Source organism: Rhinolophus sinicus, linkage group LG04, assembly GCF_036562045.2.
Source record: "Rhinolophus sinicus isolate RSC01 linkage group LG04, ASM3656204v1, whole genome shotgun sequence".
In the NCBI taxonomy this organism is placed as follows: Eukaryota; Metazoa; Chordata; class Mammalia; order Chiroptera; family Rhinolophidae; genus Rhinolophus; species Rhinolophus sinicus.
The window spans coordinates 58,951,215-58,969,691 of record NC_133754.1 but is presented as its reverse complement, the minus strand read 5'-3'; the positions used below and the strand labels follow the sequence as shown (position 1 = coordinate 58,969,691).

The 18,477-nt window shown below is 35.0% G+C and overlaps 1 long non-coding RNA gene across 1 annotated transcript in view; it reads right to left on the bottom strand.

Moving 5' to 3' along the window:
• LOC141571034 (uncharacterized) overlaps positions 1–18,477 on the bottom strand; it is a 94,335-nt gene that overhangs the window by 37,795 nt on the left and 38,063 nt on the right. Inside the window, exon 2 of the long non-coding RNA XR_012495510.1 lies at positions 5,784–5,880. This is a non-coding gene — a long non-coding RNA (uncharacterized LOC141571034). The remainder of the gene's footprint in view (positions 1–5,783; positions 5,881–18,477) is intronic.

Sequence of the window (18,477 nt, the reverse complement as noted above, 5' to 3'; positions counted from 1 at the left end):
ATCCTGAATGTAGGAACTGAATTCCAAGATATTTAAAGCAAATATATTAAAGCTCTGAAAATTAGCCTAAACATTTACTCAATCACTTCACAAATAAATGAATATAATGGGAAACTGAATAACATAAAAGCTTTGTCTGTCACCTCATTGGGAAAAATTACAGAAAAATCAATGGATATCACCATTTAAGGCTTGTCTTCAAAGGAAATATTATAGCAAGTGTAGAAATCGCTGCTAAGTTTTCATCAGTCTGATTTATTCTCTTAGACACTTGTGTCGCATTTTCGACCAACTGAAGTATCAAAGTAAGTAATGACAACTTTTATATCCTTTATGTCTGGGTAATATACTGTCCTAAGGCTTGACGTATTCCCCACAGTCAAATTTAAGTATATTATGGGGAAATTGTTCATTAGTCCCTGGCATGTACTCATCTGCCTTTAAATTTCATTTTGATCATTTGTATTAATTGACAGACTAGATCCCCTGGAAACCCTGAAAAATCTACTAATAAGCAATTGCTGTACATGTCATTATGATCATTTGCATTTCTAAACCTTTAATCTCATTAGATACTCAATATTTCTTTTGCTGTTTAGGAATGGAGCAAAATTTGACTGCCATTTTACTGTTTATGACATTTTCCCCCAAAAAAGAAAAAAATCCTCATTACTACTAGTAAAGAGCAGTATAATAATATTATCATTTAAGTATTATTAAACACTAATAGTAAGATGGTCAATAACCTGACTTCTACTCTTGGCTCTGCTAACCAGTTATTTTGGGGGCCTTGGACAAGTCACTTAACTTCTCTGGGACTCAATTTTCCAACCTACAAAATGGAGACACAAACATCTGATCAATTACAGGGATGATGGTTGTATTAGATATAACACTTTCAAAGCATTTCAACATGTGGCTTTACTCGGGTGGCAAAGAAGTTCCACTCCACTCATCAGTGGTGGTATCATTACCATCATCACCATCTTCTCCATCATCATCTACAGCAGCAGCATCCCTGTCCTTACTGGGATGGGCACAGCAAGAAGTTGCCCAGCAAAATGTGACTGAAGGGATACTTGTGGAATAAGGCAAGTAGGTTTCGCATTGTATTAATTTCCTAGGGCTGCCCTTAAAAGGTACCACAAACTGGGTGCCTTAAACACACACACACACACACACACACACACACACACACACACACACACACACCAGAAATTCATCTTCTCACAGTTCTAAAGAACAGAAGTCAGAAATCAAAGTGTCAGCAGTGCATGCTTCCTCCTTTCAAAAGCTCTAGAGGAGAATCCTTCCTTTTGTCTTCCAGGCCCTGCTGGGTTCTGGTGTTCCTTGGCTTGTGGAAATACAACCCCAACCTCTGCCTATGTTTTCACATGGACTTCTCTGTGTGATCAAATCTCCCTTTTCTTTCTCTCATAAAGACAGCAGACATTGGATTTAGGGCCAACCTTAAATCGAGAATGATTTCATCTCAAGATTTGTAACTGTTTACATATACAGAGATCCTATTTACAAATAAGGTCGTATTCTGAGGTTCTGGGTGGACATAATTTGGAGGGCACATTGCTAGCTCTCACAAAATAGTAAAAGCTCACTGGGGACCTGTTTTAAGAATTTTAAGGCTGAATTCAGGATCAGTAGGAAAGAGCACCATTATCATGAGAAAGACCTGGAAAGTGGATGCACATTTGTCATGTTCTTGTCATCACTAATCACTTCCCTATCAGGGAACTGAGACTTACAGATTTGTCAGTACCCGAGATCACTCAGTGGTAAAGTTGTACTAGAAATAAAATCTCCTGATTCACAATTCAGTGCTATTACCACATAGTTTAATAATCTTTATTCACCTCAATACTTTTCTAAAAATTATTGGAAAAAAATATAAATACAAGACCTTGAAAATTGCTGATACCTTCATACTTATGTTGTTTCAATTGGTCAGATTAAAACAGTTAAGAACCATTTGGCTGACTTCCATTTTCAGCTCTGATGGAGTAATTGGTATAACACTAACTTTTCATGTGAGAACAAAATAAAAGCTGGATAAAATTCACAGGAAAAAAACTTTTTAAAGCTTTGAAGAGTTGGTGCAGCTGACGTTGGTATACTTTAAGGAAAATATTAGTAACCAAGAAGGACATATCATGATGACAAAAGGTGACAAAAAAGTGCCAGTTCAATAAAAGTATATAAAAACATCCTAAATTTGTAAGCATCTAAGCATGTATTTTTAATATACATTTTTAAAAAGAATTAAGAGGTCACATAGGTAAATCCATACTTATAGCGGGAGGTTTTTCACTACCTATGTTTTTCACGGCAATCATAAGCAGACAAAAACACCAGTAAGGGCATAAAAACTTGAACAAGATTAAGAAATCTAATGTAATTGATGTATAAAAACATTTATCCAATTAATGAAAAAGACACATACTTTTCAAGTGAGCATGGGATATTATCAAAATTGACCATATGCCTGAGGCAACGAGATAGTCTACTCAGATTTCTATGGGTTGAAGTCATTTAGCTTATGTTCTCTGACCACGGTAGAATCCAGGCACAACTTAATCGCAAAAAAATATAAATAGAAAAATCATCCAAATACTTTCAAGCAAAGCACTTCTAAATTAACCATGAATAAAGGAAGAAATCATAGTAAAAATTAGAAAATAAGTTTAAATAAATAATAATGAGAATACAACATATTAAAACTTCTGGGATACAAAAATAAATAAATAAATAACTTGCAGAACCTAACTAAAACAATCTGCTGTGACACATTAAGAGTCTCAAATTTATACATTAGAAAAAAAACATTGAAAAATTAATAACCTATACTTTGATATTAAGGAACTAGGGAGTAAATGCAAATTCAATCCAAAGGGAGTAGAAAGAAGGAAATAATTTTTTTAGTGGTAGAAAAGAATGGTATATAGAGAAAAATCAACAAACCCCAACATTCGTTCATTAAAAAAAGCTAATGAAGCTTGATACACTTCTGACCAAAGTGATCAAAACAACAAAAAAAGGAAGAGACACAAATAAACAATATCAGGAATGCAAAACATCCTACAAACATTAAAAATAAAATTAGGGGATCTCATGCACAACTTTATACCAATACATTTAAAAGCAGAGATAAAATGGGCAAATTCATTGAAAAACAACTTATTAAAACTGAGACAAGAAGAAATAGAAAATATGAACAGTGCTTTATTAAAGAAATTAAATCTGTATAATCTCCAGGACAGATGGCTACATCAATGAGTTCTTCCTAATATTTAAGTAATAAATAACAGTAGTTTACCACAATCTCATTCAGGGATTAGAAACAGAGGGAAGACCTCTCAACTTGTTTAATGAGGTCAGCATAAATTTGATACCAAACCTGACAATAATATTATAAATAAAATCATGGAGCAATCTATTCCATAAACAAAGACACACACACACACACACACACACACACACACACACACACACACAATCCAAATTAGGTATCAGGGCAGATGAAACAGGCATGTGGGACAGAGCTATTACAATTATTTTCTTCACATTTTCCTCATTTCACTGTTCAGAAGGAGAGCAAACCGTGCTTTTGAGGTAGAAAAGAACTGTCTTATTTATTGGGAAGAAGGCAGCACAGTAGGAGACATACACTTGGGAAGTCACATATATTCATTAAATCTCACCAGGGAAGTGATGCCCTCTTTTTCAAAATTCATTACAGTACTCTCTATTGGCAGGCCTCCATTCCAGGCTTGTGTGTGTAATGGAGTGAAATGGAAGAGGTAACAGCATGAGTCAGACACTGCTAGGTTCAGTCCCAGCTCTGCCATTTGTTGGCAAGGCCAGGTTAGATAAGTTTCTTTGTCTTTCTGAACCCTAGTTTTCTTATATATTAGGTTGGTGCAAAAGTAATTTTGGGTTAAAAGGTTAAAAAGAATTGTACAATTACTTTTGCACCAACCTAAAAAAATAATGGGTCAAGGTAGTTACCGGGATTAAATGAGATAATAGATGTGAAAATGCACAGCATAGATTCTGACACATAAAGTTTTATATGTACACATAGAGAGACAGAGGTTTTCCTGAAGCTGGAGATACTGTCTACATTAGTTATGCATATTTACATGACTCATGCCACTTAAAGTCACTACTGCCTACCTTTTCCTATTTATTAAGAGCAATATATACATGCCCCTAAAAGATTATCATTTATTGTTGCAACTACTTGTAATGTGTCTGTGTGCACATCTAATGCATGTTAACAAGAATGCATATGCTGCCTCTTACAACATAGTAGTTAGAGAGATGATGAATAGACTATTTTGCGGGGGAGGGGGGCAACAGTGTCCAATAATCAATACAAGTGCTCTACGTACTCCAAAACAAATCAGAGAAAATCTCCTTTTTGAAGAATTACCTTGATGAAAGTATTCTGGGGTGGATCAGATTAAAACAAGTCATGAAAGTGGCTTTGACTCATGAGACAGTACAATGTGATGAAAACACTGAGTGTCAATAACAAACTCTAGGCTTGCATTTCCTTACTGAAGCCAGACTCTCTATAACCTATGTCTTTAAAATATCCCTGCAAATAAATTTCCTTGCCTGGAATGTACCTTCTTCCTATCCCTGCCTGGAAAACTGTTTTGTTTTGTTTTTTTTTAAATCATACATTTATTCAATCAAAAATGTTTATGAAGCCCTTAATATGCATGCAGTGCTGTGCTAGGCACCGGAGCGCTAATGGGGAATGGAATCAGACTGTGATCTCATCTTTCTGTGCAGCCTCTGCATCCGTGGCCCTATATAGCTTGCCCTGGTTGTTCCCTACCTGGTACTCAGAACTCTGGGAGTCCACATGGCATTAGAGAACAATCTATGTGTTTCTAAGGCTACCTCCCCAGACTGGCAGGCAGCCCCACGAAGAGGCAGACCTGAGTCAATTCATCTTTTCTCCCTCAGTGCATACCTCGGAGTCTGACACATAGTGGGCGCTCAATAAATGTTTGTTGAATAAATCATTTGTTATTCATAAAGCCTTGGTACAGTCCAATCTGTTAAATGATTCTGATAATGACTATGAGAGAAATGAAAACAATTACACTCAGGAAAATTATATATTTTTGACATATTCCTTATTTTTCCTATTTTATTAGATTTTATCAGCAGCCCTAGCAGCTCCTTTAAAAATGTTAATGTCATTGATTCTTTAAAAGATGCACAGTATAGATACAGGTGAAATTATGCCTGACCAGCCTTTTCAGGTTTAAAATCATAAGGATTTTTTGAAAAAGTAATAAAATGAGCTTCCATTTAATTGGAAATAGTTACGTATATGACTGATTTAATAGAGCAGATTTGTTAACTTTCTAATCACAAATATTAATCTTGTTGGTAGAAGGCATTCATAGAATTTCACCTAACATTGAGGTCTGGCACACCCTCCAAGTAGAGATAACACAATTTAAAAAAAACACTTAGTATAGATCTAAAAGTTTCCTAAGTTTATAAAATTGTGCTGAACTGTCCTTGAAAAATGAATAAAAAGTAACCTGTCATAATTTGTGCCAAAAAATGTAGTGCTATGTGGACTCTAGAGGTTTCTGCAGCATAACTATCAAAGGAACTTTGGAGATAAAGAGATGCAGTTTCCATCTATTGATTTAAATAATGACAATGTTTAGTCTTTAATCGTCATGCTAAAAATCACATACGAAAGGACTGAAAAGTAAGAGTGTGAGAGTACCTACTTGGTCTGATGTTTGGATCCTTTCAGGTGCGCATGATACTGTTCTATGGAGTTTAGGGAGACACTGCAGATGGTACATCTGTAATTGCGCCTCAGACCTGTGGACAACAGACACATCTGATTAGCTGTTTCCTGTCATCAACCACCTGAATGAATCCTAGAATCTCCAGAAGTTCAGGGACAGAGTATCTCAGAGGTTATCTGGTCTACCCACCACCAACACTTCAGTCCCTCCTTCCAGAGCCCAGTGAACAGGCCCATTGGCAGAAGTCTGACTGTGAATATGTCAGAAGCAGCCTGCTCCATTAATGGTGACTGACATTAGAACATGTTATTTGAGGTAAAATGTTTGGGGGCATTTTGTAACCAAAACAAAGAAACATTCCACTTTTTCCTCAAGGCATATAGACATAGTTTGTTGTGATAGCTGCGATGAAACTTGAGACTCCAGAGAAAAGCTCGTCTCAATTCCTCTTCCATCTTTATCCAGAACCAGAAATTCAACTTTAGACATCATTCATTTGGGTAATTCTTCCAGGATCATCTTATAAAATGTAAATACCCAGGAGAAGGCTAATATATTAATCTAATTCACTTGAAAGCTTACTTGTACTTTCCACCAGAGAGTTTAAAAGGAAGTTTTTCATTCATTTGTTCATTCATTTAACTAATTCATTAACAGAGTATCAACTGTGGATCATGCACTAGGGATTCCAAGATGAAGAAGATGCTCTTTGCTTTCAAGAAGTTTAGTAGAAACCTGACTCCTTTGTCATATTGACTCATCTAGAGTCAAACACGTTACAAGCAGCTTTAACCAAATTTTAAATATTTGCCACAGCTCAGAGACCTAAATGGCACGTATTCCTTCTGCTACGGTGTCCCATCAGAATAGAAAGAAAAATAAACTCAGAGTCATGATCTGAAACTTTGGATTAAAATCGTGGCTCCAATTGTTTCTGATTGTGTGATCTAGGGTAAGGCCTCAGTTTCCTCATATATAAGATGAAGACAAGGCCATCTATACCAAGGTTAATGTAAGAATTAAGTGAATAGGATATAGCAAAATGCTTAGCAAGTGAGGATTGTTGTTGATACTTTTGCTCCAAAAGTCTATGTCTTACCATTGAAAAAGTCAGGGTATTAAACAGTTGTAGCACTTTTTTTTCCCCTGATGAATGCATAGTATTTTCTTTCTAAGGGACAAAATCATTCTTACTTTCCTAAAAAGAAAATAATGCACAGTGTTGGAAGAATTTTGCCAACTGCTACGTGGGTGATTTTATACAAATTATTTGACTTCTCTGTATTTTTGTTTCCTTATATGATTATGGGAGGATGGAATGAGATAAATACTATATGAAAGAGTGTCTAACACATGAGAAGTGATTAACAAATTAGCTGTTATTATGATTTTAAAGAGATGTTAAAGTGGAACGCTTTATGTTCCAATGTCCCAAACAAAGCCCTACATTGAAGCCTTAAGACATAGACGCTAACAATACCCACACTACTAGAGTGAGATATGAGAGCCCCGGTTCAGGACATCCAAAGAAAGTGGTCAAGAACCAGTTTCCAACCCTGAGCTGATGATTTACCACCAGTGTAAAAAAGAGACAGAAGAAAGAAATAGGTAGAGAATTTCTTAAAGGGAGCGATATAGTACTGTGAATTTTACTTACCCTCCTCCATGTGAGACGGGCAAGTCCTATCTCACCTAAACCCTATGGGAAAAGAATTCAATGAGCTACCTAGAGAGCTTGAGTAGCACCTGCTGGCACTTGGGAAGCAGTGTACTGGACTTTTTACACCACCTGCAAGATCCAAAGGGCTAGAGACTGTAGCTGGTTAGCTATTCAGATGGCAAAGTAAGACAGGTATCAGGATTGCACGCAGCCTGTGTTCTCAGGGCTTGTCAGAGCAAAAGATAGGTGAAAGTTTCTCAAAGACCTTGTGTCTAACATGTATAAGAGGAGCTGGTTTGGTGATGTCTTAGATATTGGTGTTGGGGGCAATGAGACCTCAGGAGAACAATGCTAGAAGTGTTTATCCAGATATCTACGGGCTTAAAGTGACCCCAGAGGAGATATTTAGCTCACAGCAAGTAATGCCTACTTCCTGCAAAAGCCTTGAAATCCTTCCATTGGAAGAGTCAGTGTGCAACCCGGGCCAAGTCAGGCAGCATCCATGCTAGCTTTGTATAGGTATCTATCAAGTAATCCTTTATCTGCCTTACCTTTCTCACCTGATACCCTGCATCCCTCAGCTCTGGGGAACCCGGGATAATTTGCTGTGGTAAAGGAAGAAAAGCAAAAGCCCCGGGCAGAGAAAAACAGAGGAGCCCACCACCCTCTCTTTTCCCATAGCAAATAGCCCAAGTAGAAATGAGCTAAGAGAGGGAGAAAACTAACTTTTAATAAAGTTTGAAGATGCTTTAAAAATATTTTTCTATCTTAGATATATCAATTAATGACATATAACTTTATATAAATAGGAATGAGAGTAAAGAACGAACTCTTTACTGCTTAAAAGTGAGAGAAAATTCATGAAACGTACCCAGTTTTTATCCAAGGGGTAGAAAAAAATTAATCCCACAGATGACTTGAAAGGGCAGGGGAGGAATAAGGTTACCGTCTGATTACATCCAATGAGACACTCACTGAATATTGCAGTATCATCAGAATTACTTTTCTGTTGCTAATGTAACAAAGAGCAGAACTTCCTGGATACTGGCAAATTCTTATGACCCAATGCATGTTTCAGAGAAGCCTATTTGACAGTCATATGATAAGCTGGGCTGGCCAGTTTAAGGACTAACTCGTTGTTTTAGTTTCAATCACATAATCGGACACTCTTCCCTAATTGTTCATTTAAGAGTCAATTCAGTTGTGAAAAACAAACAAACAAACAAAAAACAACGAAACCACAGATCTCTGGGGTCTTCTTGGGAAGAAACCGAAGCAACTCAAAACTTTCCAGGCATAGTCTAACAGATGAAATAGACAACTGTCGGCTCTCTATTCTCTCAAGCAGTGACTCCCAAACTTCCAAGTGTGGACGCATCTACTAGTGAAGGTGGTAAAATTCAGATTCTCCAGGCACAGCTTCTGAAGATTCTGATTCTATAAGCTTTGGATGGGGCCTGAGAATCTACAAGGAGTTTCAGACTTGTAACCCCAATGCCCAACATATACACACACTTTAAAAATATTGTCCCATAGTCTCATATGACTTTTGGAAATTTGAATTTGTCAAAACAATACTAGGTCTTTAAAAAAATATTATTCCATAAAGAAGAGGTAGGCTTACATTATTTTTCCATTTCACAGGTGTGCATGATTCGGAAAGATTACTGTAGTCACTAGACGCAGAGGCTATAAATTATCACAACGAGCATATGAGTTGTTTGAATCCCTATCGAGGGTTGAGTCATGCTCCTCTTTTATGCATGGAATCAGAATGTGAAAACCAGCTTCAGTGCTTCTTCCTCCAGATTTCTCTATGAATCTTGTCATTATAAAGGTTAACTACTTTTTATATGGGTCCTCTTCAGACTACAGACTAATCAAAAGTCTCCTCGTAACAAATTGAAGTTCAGCTTGGCAACAGACATAAATATTTATGCTTAAAAATGGGCATTTTTAAGATTACCAACTAGTCTAAAAAATATTCCGATCTGTTGCTTTCAATTACAGTTCTCATGCTCTGCAGCCAAACAGAGGCGTGGGCAGGAAATATCTGGCACTTTATCGGGAGGCAAACTACAGGGAGTATAAACTAGAAAGTCAGTGCATATAAACAAGAACGAAGGCAGAAAAGGGACAGAGGAGTCCTCCCCCACACACGACACAGTGTCCTTGGTGAAACTTTGGGCTTTATTAATGCTCAGTGAAAATCCTAATTACTTTGGAATTATACAGCTCTTTTTCCCTCAGCGAACTAGAGAATCTTATTAAACAAAAATGCTAAGTTTCTTATTCAATTCATATTCAGTACAATACCATATTAAAAATATCCTAAACCTCTGCAGACACTAAGGTTATTTCTGGCGGATTGCCAGCATATGTTAGGAAACACAGTCCCTGCCTGCAAGGCACTGACAGTTCAGTTGGAGAGAAAAGATATGTATAAAAACACCAACAGTATAAGGTTGATCATAAAGAGTACCATGAAGTAGAATGGTATGGGAACTAGAAGAGGAGATTGTGTCTAACTCGGAGAGTCTGGAAAAGTTTCTTAAAGATGCATCACTTTTGTATTTATGTGCCCTAGCACAGTGTGTAAAACAGAAGGTCCTGAAGGGTTTAACAGTATGTGACTATACAGTGTCTCTTTTCAAGTCTAGTAAAGCTGAACTTTAGATGTGCCTGCAACTTTAGTTGTATCCATTTTACATCAGACAAACATCATTATACCTTTGTTATAATGCCAAGTATTTTGCTGAATGCTAAGAATGTAGGTGAAAATGAAATCGATAGAATGTATACATTTATGGAGCTAGTCAGGTAGAAAGATAAGAAACAAGTAAACAAACAAAAACATAATTAAAGATTGTGAAAGTGTCACAGGATGTAAACAGGATAATGAGAGAGAAACAGGGAAGAAGGGTGATTTGGATAGTATAGTTAACAGAGTTCTCTAAGAAGTATGATATGAAACCAAATGGATGAGAATTAAGCGGTGATGTTAAGAACTAGCTAAGGAGTTGCCCAGGGAAAGTAAACAGCAAGCATAGAGATCCAGGAGTAGAAATAGGCTAGGGATTTTCAAAGAATAAAAAGTGGTAAAAGAAACAAACAAACTAAACGAACAAAATTTCCAACCCAGAAATCTATATCCAACAAAAATATCCTTCAAAATTGAAAATGGGATAAGAACGTTTTCAATAAAAACTCAGAAAATAGTTTTCCAGCAGACCTATATTATAGAAACACTTATAAAGTCCTTTAGGTGGAAGGCAAATGACACCAGATATAAACTCAGATCTACAGGAAAAAAATGAAGAACACCATAAATGATTAATATGTGAATACCTATATTTTTTATTCCTCTAAATTTATTTGAAGACAATGAACAATTTTAAGTGAAACTATAACATTGTATCGTGGTATTTATAATGTGTACATGTAAAATATATGATAACAATAGCACAAGAATGGATAGGAGTAGTTGAAAGATCATTATATTTTACATGGAATGGTAAATAATAATTTTAAATAGACAGTGGTCAATTAAGAATACATACTATAATCTCCTAGAAACAAATACACACATATAAAACTAAAAACCCTATAGAGAAAGTAAAACAAGATAATAGAAAGTATTTGAATAGCCCAGAAGAAGTCAGGAAAAGAGGAACAGAAAAAATAGAAAACAGATTGAACAAATAGAAAACAAATAGCAAAATGATAAAGGTAAATTCAACCATACCAATAATTATATTACATGAAAATGGATTAAACATTTAAATGGCAGAAATTATCAGCCTGGATAAAAGGCAAAATCTAAATATATACTATGTTCAAGAGATCTACTTTGTACACTTATAGGTTGAAAGTAAAAGAATGGAAAAAGACATACTAAGCAAACAATAAGCATAAGAAAGTGGAAGTGCCTATATTAATATTAGACAAAATAAACCTCAAGACAAAAAATATTACCAGAGATAAAGAGGATGTTTTACAGCAATACAGGGAGAGATTCATCAGGAGAAGCTAACAATTCTAAATCAAAATAGCCATTCATGTATTCTAGACTCAGTAGGTTTCATTGGATAATTCTATCAAACATGAAATGATTGCATAATATCTACTTATATACATTCTTTCAGCACATAAAGGAGAAAGAAACACTTCCATACTTGTTTCTAAGCCAGTGTAACACTAATAATAATAATTTAAAAAACTGGCAGACTCTAAGAAAATAAAATTGCAAACCAATTATTTGTCACGAACATGACAGAAGAATTCTTTAAAAATTAGCAAATCAGAAACACAATATAGATATAGACATATATATATATATATATATATATATATATATATATATATACACACACACACACACACACACACATATCAATTATATCATAACTAAGTTTTATTCCAAGCAAGATTGTGTTAACATTTAAAAATCAAATAATTCATTATATTAACTGACAAAATGAGAAAATAATACAGTCTTAATAGATGCAGAAAACAGCATTTAACGAATTTCAACATCCATTCATGATCAAAAAATTTTCAGCATTCTGGAACAGAATTTCCTGAATTTAATAAAGATCATCAAAAACTTATAGCTATATTATATTAAATGGTGAACTATTAAACAGTTTCCTAAGATAAGGAAAAAGGCAAGAATTTCGTTCATCAATTTTATTCAGCACTGCACTGGAGAGTCTAGGCAGCATAATAAGAAAGAAAATGAAATGCTTGCAGATTGGAAGAAGTAAAATTGTCTTTATTTGTAGAAGATATGATTGCTTATATAGATGGTACTAAGGGACCTACAAAATAACTGCTAGAATAAGTGAATTTAGTAAGGTTACAATACACAAGGCCAGTAGAAAAGAAATCAATTGTATTCTTAAAATGGCTACAAACAACTAGAAAATGAAAAATTTTAAAATACCATTATACATAATAGTATCAAAAGTATTTTATAACACTCAGGAATATATTTAATAAAAGATGTATAAGACTGAAAATTGCAAAACATTGTTGAGAGAAATTAAGATAAATTTAAACAGATACAGAGATATATACATCATATTTATGAGTTAAAAGAATCAATATTGTTAAGATATCAGTTCTTCTACAGATTCAATGCAAACTCAATCAAAATTCCAATGGGCTCTTTGTAGAAATAGACAAATTTTAATCAGCTTAACAATAACCCACACCCTTTGGACAGAATTGTACACCTGATATCTATGTAACTTTACTAATAATTGTCACCCCAATAAACTTTAATTAAAAAAAAAATAAATACATAAATAAATACATAAATGAAATAGACGAATGGATTGTTTAATTTACATGGAAATCAAAGTAATGAGAATGGTCAAACAATTTGGAAAAGAAAAAAATTTGAAAACTGACATTTGAGGATGATAAGATATGCTATAAAATTTGATGTAATCATAAAAGTGTTTACATCAGAAGGATGGACAAATTGCATCAGTGGAACAGAATGGAGTCCAGAACTAGACCTACACACAAAGGGTCAATTGTTTTTTTAGTTTTATTGAGATATAATGGACAATACAGCTCTGTATAAATTTATGTGTACCCCATAGTGAGAACATACTTTTTTGTGAATGATTACCACAATAAATTTAGTTAACACCCATCATCTCATATACTCATAGATATAAACAAACAAACAAACAAACAAAAAAACAGTTTTCCCCTTGTTATGAGAACTCTAAGGATCTACTCTCTTAGCAACTTTCAAATATACCATACAGCATTGTTAACTATACTCGTCAGGTATAGTTATTTAATCCCCAGTACTTATTTATTTTATAACTGAATGTTTGTACTTTTTGACCACCTTCCTTGATTTTCAACAAAGGTGTTAAGGCAATTCAATGGGGAAAGAAAGCTTTTTCAACAAATGGTGCTGGAAAAACTCGATAAATGTACAAAATAAAAAGATGAACATCAACCCCTACCTCACAACATACATCAAAGCTCAGATTTAGTATAGATTTACATTTATAGGCTAAAAATATAAAGCTTCTAGAAAAATATAGGTGAATAGCTTATGAACTTGGGGTAGACACAGATTCTTTAGTAAATAAAACACATTGAATACAAAAAAATAATAAAGTGGATTTTATAAAAATCAAAAGCTTCTGCTTATAAAAACAAAAATTTAAGCCACATCCTAGGAAAAAAGTATTTGCAATACATATAAGTGATACAGGACTTTTGTCCAATATATATAATTAACTTTTACAAATCAATAAGAAAAACACAAACAACCCATTTTTCTCAAACGATGAAATATTTTATCAGCTATATCATAAAAGAAGTTACAAAAATGATCATAAGCACATGAAAAATGTGTTCAGCATCATCTGTCACCAGGGAAATAAAAATTAAGTGAACAATTAAATACTGTCACACACCCTCTACAACTGCTATCTTCAACTGAAACAACAATACCAAATGTAGATGACTATGTGGAAAAACTGGAATTCTCATACATTTCTGAGAAGATTGTAAAATGGTACAATTACTTCGTAAAACTGTTAATTTCTTATAATGTTAAATACATATTTACCCTAGACTCAGAAATTCTACTGTTAGACATTTACCCAAGGAACAAAAACACAAAACAATCTAAATGTTTATTAACACAAGAATTGATAAGCAAATGGTGATGTATTCATACAATGGAATACTATATGGAAACTAAAAAAAAAAATACTGATTTATGCAACAACATAAAGGTGTCTTAAAAACATAGTGTACAGGCAAAAAAGTTAGACACAAAAGAGTACATATTGTATGATTTCATTCATATAAAGTTCATATAATGACAGAATTCAGAAGACTCACCTTTGAGGGGGTGGGGATTGACTGAAAGGGAACACAAGAGAATTTTCCAGAATAATGTAACTGTTCTGTATCTTTATTGTGATGATAGAGACAGGGTATATTCATTTAGCAAAATCCATCAGATTATATACCCAAGATCTAAATATTTCACTTTATTTAAAAAAAAAAAAGTTAGATGGATATGATTCTACACAGAAACCTCTGCAAACTATAGAGACTTGAGTTTAGCCAGTTTCTATTCTATCCTCATTTGCTCCCTACATATTCTATTGTTTTCCATTACTAGAAAGTAAACGTCACATTCATATTTATACTTTGATGACCTTGCAACACTCAAAGAAGTATTTACATATGGTCTGTATTATAATGCTTACTAAAGCTGGAACCATTTTGAAAAATGATTAATAATATAAAAGTAAAAACAATGAGATACTTGGTTTTGAATGATTTCTTTTTCCTCCCCTTCTTAAACATTCATTAATCAACATGTCCTGTGAATGAATCGGTTATCTTCCAGTACAAAAAAAAATAGCTAATACTTATATATGCCACGTATAAGCACTGTTGTACTTTACCTATTTACTCCTTTTCTCTTCACAACATCCTACCAGTGGACACTATCATTGTTACCCTGATTTAACAGATGAGGAACTTAAGGTACACAGACTTACTCAAAAACAGAGCTAGTTGGAGACACAGCTGGGCTTTCAACCCATACGTTCTGCTCAGGAATCGACGCTCCTAACCACTATGCTTAGTGCTTCCTGTGACAGGTGACTGGGAATAGAGTCACAGAAATATGAAAGGCTCTGTAGAGCTCACGGAGTCCAGTAGTTCTCAAACTGGCTACTAAAGGATCAAGTGGGAGTTGTTAACAACACAAATTCCAGGTCTCACCCCCAGATGACTGTGATTTCAGTAAATCTAGAGTGGAACCAAGAAAACTGCATGTTTTAAAGCTCCCTGGGGTGCAAGTTTTGGAGAAACCATTGGTCTATTCCCAAACCCCCCGTGAAGTTTTTTTCAAGCAGAATTGTTGATATCTGCTTGCATTTGGAGGCTGTTCTTTTATTAACACAATTCAGCTCTACTCACTGGCCTGAGTTCTGCTTTGTGCACAAGATCATTGTCATCTCTTCATATACATCAAATACTTAAAGAAAGTTATCTTATCCCCTAAGATTCTGTTTACCAGTCTGAAAGTCCACTGGCACTTCAACAGTATTCTGCATTAAAATATAGGTTCAAATTCCCTGTACCATCTCTATCATTACCTTCTGGATGGCATTTCCTGTTTGTTGATGACATTCTTAAAACTACAACTCTCAAACCAAGGCTAAGTTCATAGTGTGCTTTCATGAGCACAAAGTAGAATAGAGCTGTCACAGCCCATGTGCACTATTAAATCTATCAGTTACCTTTAAAGCTTTGAGAGTGTGAGTGTGTGTACCTGGCAACCCTGCTTCACTGTAATCTATACTCATATTGTACTTCTCAAATCAAACACTAAAAAAGGTGGTGTTGAGGACTCCGAGAGAAGAAAGATTTTCTAGAAGGATGGCATCATTATTACTATATTTAATCCTCAAAACCACCTTATGAACAATATCATCCCATTTTACAGATGAGAAAAACATGGTTCAAAGACATTAAAATGATAGAACTAGTAAGTAGAAAAGCAGATCTGAATCTACTTATTTCTGATTTCAAAGTTAGTGACCTTAATGATTACACTAGGTCTTTTAAAAGAAAAATGGGAGTAAAGGAAGGAAAGTATTTAGAAGAAGCCTGTTTTCAAAAAAATAAACAAACTTAATTTGAAACTAATATGTAAAATAGACACCGCATAGCTGTTCTAGTTGAAACGGGAGTTAGGGGTCTCACAAGCCAGACAGTTTCCCATCAAACTCCAATCATAGCACTTAGGGTACCCTAAGTAAGGGATCTTGGCTCTGTGGAGCAGAGTTTCGAAACCACTGAGTTTTGCCACGTTGCCCATTGTAAGGATACCATGAGGCATGCTGGTATATCCAATTGAGACTTGCACTACGGAATATTTCTTCCATGTGAGTTTAAGCTAAGGAAACCTTGTTAAGCTCAGGGTTTGCTTCAGTCTCAGTCAAAGAAGAGCCTATATATCACTCCATACTACAGCCATTACAATGTACAGGATGTTTAGATGTGTAACCTTCTGAAATTCATCCCACTGCCTGCGGGCATAAACTGCAGGATACCAACAGTCAATTAAACAGAGAACATACATTTTCTAAGGCAATCCTTTTTCTGTTTAAACAGTATATATGCAAAGTCTTGAAAATGGAATCAGGAAGCAAATGGCTTTGCATGTTCAAAAGCTATTTCCAAACAAATGAAACCTAAAGCTATGGAATAAATTTATTCTCAGTAATTAAAAGACAATTTTAACCATGTTGGATGCCTGACCCAAGAAAGGACTGGAAAATTGTCACCCTACTGTGAAAATTCAGAAGGGACAGACTAGTTCCTTCCTAAATATTTAAAGAGCTGTTTTATTGGAAGAAGGTTTAGATGTGTTCTATATGGTAGAGAATAGATGATACATTTTCATACTTTGAGCAAATCAGCGCTCATACAACCTTGATTTTAGCCTTGGAGATTATCATTATTCTGATGACTGCTATTAGCAAACTGCAAGCAAGACAAAGAATTGTTTTTGCTTTTGTGATTTGAATTAAATGTTAAGAGAATAGAAATAAACAAACCTACTCTGCAGCAATCTAGTATTTGAATTGTACTCAAATGATTTTTAACCATATATTAAATAACAACATATGGACAAAATAGCTTCTTCCTGGTCTGGATGTTGATACAACACAAATAAAAATTCATAGAACATGAAATGTGTGTTTTCCTCTGGGCCCCATGGCAGTGCCATAGATCTCAATTGATTCAGGCAACTAACAACATAGCAGGGCATTTTTTAATGTAAAGTATTTTCATAAAATTTGTGGGGGGTTTTCCCCTACAACACAATTTTTGATTACAGATTGTTGTCTGCATAAAATAGACTGTACTCCTAACATGAAGTTGTGGATTATGGCATCAAGTTCCACTATAGGTTTAATTAAAGCTCGAATAGTTGCTTGTTCAATCCATAGGTGTGGTAGAAAGCAAAGTGCAGAATAGAATAGAAGCGTGTCTCTTCCCTTCTCTCTTTGCCCTGCCATGGTGTCTCTTGCAGCCCGTCTCTCATTTTTTATTTCCTTCCAAGGGCTAGGGAATCACAGGCTGCTGTGATTTCCCTGAAGCATTGTCAGTAGTCATGATAGGTGCATAGCTATCAAAAAACTGTGCTATTGGCTTTTAGCTGCATTAGCTGAGGACACAGTGATTGTCAACTCTTTTAGTCATCTGCTAGAAACCCAACTGCATCTCCAGCAACCTTTGCTCTGGAGCTCTACCAGCTGCCTGGTCAAAACAAAACAGAAACGGACTCATAGAACAGAGAAGAGACTGATGGTTGCCAGAGGGGAGCAGGGTTGGGAGGCTGGATGAAACAGGTGAACGGATTAAGAAGTACAAATTGGTAGCTACAAAATAGGCATGAGGATGTAAAGTACAGCACAGGGAATATAATCAGCAATGTTGCAACAACCATATATAGTGCCAGGTGGGTACTAGACTAATGGGGGGGATCACTGCATAAAAATGTCTAACTACTATGCTGCACACCTGAAATTCATATAAAATAATATTGAATGTCAAATGTAATTGAAGAAAGAAAGAAATAATTAAAAAAAAAAGTCCCAGGAAGGAGAAAAAGCATTAGTGGTAATTTTCAAGAGACTTGATCCAAGAAAGATTCAAAGGTAAAATATGAACAGCAATAAAGTCCTAATTGTCAATATCTCCTTTGAATCACTTTATAAATGTGGGCGTATCCTTTCCCTCTTTCTCTTTCTCTGCCATTCACACACAAGTAGTCCATTAGGTACATGACTATAATCTTTGGTGTCCTTCTAGTTCTTTTGTTAATCCCTCTTGCTGGCTTGTAGACACCTATCTCAGATGGCCAGCTCTTTATCTTGCTTTAGCAGACAGCCTGCCAAACTCTGTGTTAAGTCACGGCTGTCTGCTGCTTCCCTGCAG